We start from the raw sequence: 6,175 nt of genomic DNA, 5'->3' as shown, positions 1-6,175 counted from the left end.
GGGCAAATCACTTATGGAAACCTTGCCAAGGAAACTACAGGGACTTGTCCAGTCTCCAAAAATTGGACCTGAATGAATGGTGAAAAAAATATTTCAGATGGAAGGGCTCGTCTAAGCAGATAACAACCACCATACTAAGTGCTAGTATCTCTGGCCTAATTCTAAAGTTTTCAACTAGATATTAATAAAATTGGATGCAAATATTATATCACAGTCATACTGTGGTACTCAACTGCTTTGAAACTTAATGAATTTTGTCCTGGTACTTATCATTTGTTTGGTACTTGACGCACAAACTAGAACTTGTCAGTGTCAGTTGCTTCATTTATTTATATTATTCCTTATAAGAAAAAAATTTGTTTGGGACTCATCATTTTTGGTACTCATCATGCTTCCCAGAACCAATTAATGACAAATACCAAGGTACCACTGTATTTCATTTTAATATATATATATATATATATATATATATATATATATATATATATTGCAATAATGGTAAAATAACAAAATTCAATTACAGTGGTAAGTATATGAGTAAACAAAAACAGCAAATTTTTTCAGCATGACACAAATAATTGAATATTTCAAAATTGAGTTAATGACCAAATAGAGCTAGCAAAAAGGCATGCCAAAATCCATAGGCACAGGTTCCTGCTGGAAATTTAAATGTAATAGGACTTGCTCAGTAAAGTTTCTTTACAAGAAAAGCGGCTTAGAATATAGCCGATATTTTCATTCTGAGAAAGCATTTTTTTAAAAAAATGCTATTTGAATTTAACGCCACCACATTTGTGTGGTGTAATCAGTGGTGGATAGCAGTGGCGGTGAGAGGCTCGGCCCACCCGCCCGGATGACTCTACGCACGCGTACCCACGAACGAACCAGTAGCGGCCAAAATTGAAACCCACTACTGGATGTAATGTTTCTGTCTATTTTTCAACACATTGCGTGTAATGACAGAGGAACTACAAAATTACTGCTGACATTTTAAACCTAAATTTTCCTAATGATGCTAAATGTGTATTATCAAAGTGAAATACTATTAAGTGATTGGGATTTTTAGATGCAGAAAGAAGAAGCATTAGCACATCTTGCCTTAATTGAAGTAAACTGAACTCTGGTGATGAGAGACTTGCTATCTAGCAGGGAGGAAGGTGCTTTCTTATAAAGCTTAGTGTCAAGGGATCTCTGGTCACATGAAGGATCATAATATGACAGAGACCTATAAAGTTGCAGTACTTTGGTAGAGCCCTGTACCATTAAACATCTATGCTTAAGGTTGGTCTATATGACCAGCTTGTACCTAGGACCATGGACTAGTGATCATTTTTCAAAATCAGAAAAACAGCATTGCCTTTGTTGGAAAAAATATCCATCTGGTTCAGTTTCAAGTGGGGAGAAAGACAGTAGAAAAATGGAGGCTTACTGGAAAGATGGTTTAATGGAGCAGAACTGTCAAGCACATGTGATTCTGGGTAGCTGACACACTGAGTGGAGCGTGAGGGTTATTTATACCCACTCTTGGGCCTTGCCCTTGAGCTTGCTGTTCCTGTGGCAAGGGCATGTATTTTATTGGTTGCTGTCAGACTCCCATGGGACTATGCAGAGGTCTTTGCAAGTTGACACATAGCTGATTTTGTAGGTTATCTGAATCAAGCTTGGCTGATGCAATGAAGGGGCTTTGTTGTGCAGTTTCTAGTGTGGCTTTGCCCTGAAGGATAATCCCATCATCCTGGAACTGAAGGTCTTTTGTTTTGTAGATAGGCTGGCCCAGTCCTTCTCAATGGGGACCAAATATCTGCTAGAGGCAGGGAGCTGAGTTTCTGTCTTTAGAAACATGTTTCTCCTTTAGAGGAAAATATAATATTCTGCCTTTTTAATGTTTCCTAAAATATTTCATTTTTCTAAGAGGGGTAGGTGCTACCCTGTTTCCCCCAAAATAAGACATCCGCTGATAATAAGCCCAATCGGGCTTTTGAGCTCATGGCAATAAGGCCAAGCGCTTATTTCAGGGTTCCAAAAAAATATAAAACAGGATCTTATTTTCGGGGAAACATGGTAACTTTCTGCACCCTCTACTCATACCCAGCCACAAGGAAAACAAATGCCTTCTACCTATTTTTTAAAAAATAAATCAATATGTTTATAACTTATGCTGGCTCAGCGATGTTGTCTGATTTGCCTGCTGCTCTTATTTCATTGTAGGTTTCTGTCCACCCCAACTGACTCTTGTGTACTCTTTCAGGAACTCTCCTTCTCCTTCAGTTGCTGATTATTTCTCTCCACAACTAATTCTTTTTAAAAAGTTAAGTGCTAGAACAGTGGAAAGATGCCTTTTTATTTTATTATTTCAATGATGAAACACTTGAAAGGGTGGACCTGGATTTTTTTAAACAGTAAATTGACAAATGTTCTGACACTTTCCTTCTAATTCAAGTGACTGGAAAACTGTAAAGCTGTGTGTGTGTGTGTGTGTGTGTGTGTGTGTGTGTGTGTGTGTTTAAAAGGATAAAGAAGTACGAAAATCCACCAATCAGGGACTATAGTAAATGTCAGTCAGTCAGACAGCAGGCAATCACTTTGGCCATTGCAGGAAAAGGAATAAGAATCCAGAAAGGGTTGTTTTTAAAGGGGCTTCAGTTCCAACCAGATTACACAGAAGTGGCAAGCATTTTAAGACTGCAATGCAAAAAGCCACTTAGTTTAATCCAGCAACTTGATATTTGTACTTTGTTTCTGGAACTAAAAGTTCCAGCCAGTATGGGCAATGGCAAAACATGATAGGAGTTGTGGTCAGTGGTGGGATTCAAGTAATTTAACAACCGGTTCTCTGCCCTAATGATTTCTTCCAACAACCAGTTTGCCAAACTGCTCACAAAGTTAACAACCGGTTCTCCCGGAGTGGTGTGAACTGGCTGAATCCCACCACTGGTTGTGGTTCTACAGCTGATGTTGAACAGTAAGCAGTGATCTCTTTAGAGAAGACCATACATGATTTAATACATTTTCTTCAACGTATCATAATCTGCCCAAAGTCTATAGCACAGCTACCTTAGTGTGAATGGATCATTCCTAGGCCAGGCAGAAAGAAGGATACAGAGCAGGTTGTCCTGACATAGTCAGGGGGGATCTAATGCAGTCAAAAGCTCCAAGAAACAGCCCAACCCAGTCTTACTGCTGCTCAGGGGTGAAATCCAAATTCTTTTACTACCAGTTCTGTGGGTGTGGCTTGGTGGGCGTGGCAGGGGAAGATACTGCAAAATCCCCATTCCCACCCCACTCCAGGGAAAGGATATTGCAAAATCCCCATTCCCACCCCACTCCAGGGAAAGGATACTGTAAAATCCCCATTCCCTCCCCACTCCAGAGAAAGGATATTGCAAAATCCCCATTCCCTCCCCACTCCTGGGGAGGTGATATTTGCCGGTTCTCTGAACTACTCAAAATTTCCACTACCGGTTCTCTGAACTACTCAAAATTTCCTCTACCGGTTCTCCAGAACCTGTCAGAACCTGCTAGATTTCACCCCTGCTGCTGCTGTGCTGCCCAAGGTCAGCCATGCTGCTGCTTTTGTTTCTCCCCTGATTTTCCTGAAGGAGGAGGAAAAGAGGCAGCCAGGATGAGAAAGTCGTTTCTCTTTTGTTTTACAAAAGAAAACTTTGATCACTTGCTGCAAAGAATTCCAAGTGTCTCCAATCTGTCAGTTTTCTTTCTTTTTCTTTTGCCATGGGTACCGTATATCAACATTTCAACCTGACACATTTCCCAGTTGGGATCTAGAGATCAATGTTCCCATGACTGGAATTTTAAAAAATAGAAGTGTTAACCTGAAAACTTTATCTCAATATTAATTGCTGCCACTTTGAAAGAGATTGACAAAATGTATCAAGGGAAATTCTTTGGTGAGGGCGCTGTTAACAGGGAATATGAATCTCCAAGAGAGATTTAAAAAATAAAAAAAAGCACTAGTGAACATAGGACAGTGATGGCTATCCTTTTCTGGACTAAGTGCCCAAAGCGTGCATGCCGAATGCATGTGTGTGTGCCCGAACCCCCCAAATGCAATGTGCATGTGCCCCCTGAATGTGTGCCCCCTGCGCATGCATGCAGCCCCCTGCGCATGCCCTGCACATGCATATGTAGCCTCCCCACACACCCCCAAGTATGCACGGCAAAGACCCAAAGACTATCTCCTCTAGTCATATACATTTCTGGCCAGATCAAAGAGGGCTAACTTCCTCTAGGTCTAGGACCAGACTCTACTTAATAGAATCTTGGAGGCTTCCCCTCCTCCCCTCATTTGAACTTGCTCCCAGTGAAAATTCAGTCAGCCTCATCCTTCCTAGACTTTCACAAAGCTTTAAAAACTGTTCTGATTTGCAAAGGCGGGGGGTGGTTTCTTTGATTAGAATGTTGGTTGCTGGTTTGTCATATTGATTTTTTTTGTATTCTTTGCATTTGCATTTCTGATTTTTTATGTTTATACTTAGATACGTATGGAGCATCTTCTATTTTATATTATATGCCTTTATAACTATATACCTTTATCACGTAAAGCCTTCAGGAATGACAGGCATACAAACAATGTAAGCCAGTGACTAAGAATTTTCATTGCCTCAATAGTTTTCTGCTATTGCACTTGTTTTCACTGCAGTTAGCAGGCTTCGTTTTTGCGTTATTATTATTTTTACTTGAAAAATAAAGTAAATTATTTTACTTTGCTGGATGCACACATGGATTAGTCTGGCCACTCATCATGCTTGCATTATTTTAATAATCTGGGAGCTGGGATGAGACTTGAAGTCTGCGGAAAATAAGAAGACATAATCCCTGAATTTTCTTTGATTTAAAACTTTACTTCAGCTGAACTCTTCTCAGCTAAACCCTTCTCTTTTCCAGAAGTATACTACAGTCTGGATGACATTTTGTTCCATACGAAAAAACAAAAAAAGAGCAGAAAGGATATTAAACAAAAAAATATGGATTTTTTTATTATTATTTATTTATTTATTTATTGGTCACTGATAGATTCCACACCTGGTCCATGTGCATTTTGCTCCTTTCCTTGACATCTTTGTTAATTTTAAGTCAATTTTAATATCAGTATCTATTATTTTAATAGTTTAATGTTTTGTCTTGTTGCTTTCACTTGGTTGTAAGTTGTCTAGGGTTGCCTCTTGCCAAGATGAGTAGCATAATAATTTAATTTAAAAACTCAGGAGGTATTTTATAGGTGCCATGGTAGTACATACAATCTGCATCAGGAAGTTTCTGAAAACTTGAACAAAACAAAGGATTTCCTCTAAGATTTCCCTCCTTTTTAAGTTCCTTTAAGTCCCAGAAGAGTATGTGAATAGAGGAGTCCCTCAGATAACCAGGTCTGGAGCTATATGAGCTCTTAAAGATGACAACTAGCACTTGAATTGTACCAGAAACTAACTGATTAATCAGAATAGCTTTCAAGCAGGGTCATCCAAGTATATTGAATATGCCCATAATTGCCCAGGTTCTGCACCAGCTGTATTTTCTTGAACAGCAACCAGATGTACAGTACATTTCAGTAGTCCAAATAGGAGGTGATTAGAGTATGAGTGACTGGGAGCAGGCCATTTTGATCCATGAAAGATTGTAATCGGGGCATTAACTTTGCTTAAAGCTTTCCTAGTTTAGAACAGGAGCTGTAACTCTAGGAGGACACTCAATGAACCATTTCTGAGCAGGAGAGTTCAACAGCTCTGTTCAGAATCAAAGATGGAATTTCTTTGGAATCATTCGGGTCATAAAAGCATAGTACATAAAATCATCTGCTGCAATGTCCTACCAGCCAATGAATACTTCAGCTTCAACCAAAACAATACAAGAGCACACAATAGATACAAACTCATGGTAAACCGATCCAAACTAGACTGCAGAAAATACGACTTCAGTAACAGACTTGTCAATGCCTGGAATGCATTACCTGACTCTGTGGTTTCTTCCCCAAATCCCCAAAACTTTAACCTTAGACTGTCTACTGTAGGCCTCACTCACTCCATTCCTAAGAGGTCTGTAAGGGGTATGCATAAGTGCACCAGCGTACCTACCATCCCTGTCCTAATGTTTTCTTTTATTCGTATCCTTTTTATGTATTTATAATTATGTTTACACTTGTATCTGTCATAAAATACATGCT

Source organism: Pantherophis guttatus, chromosome 2 (assembly GCF_059756535.1).
Source record: "Pantherophis guttatus breed Tessera chromosome 2, ASM5975653v1, whole genome shotgun sequence".
NCBI lineage: Eukaryota > Metazoa > Chordata > Lepidosauria > Squamata > Colubridae > Pantherophis > Pantherophis guttatus.
Note: the sequence above shows the minus strand (reverse complement) of the source record.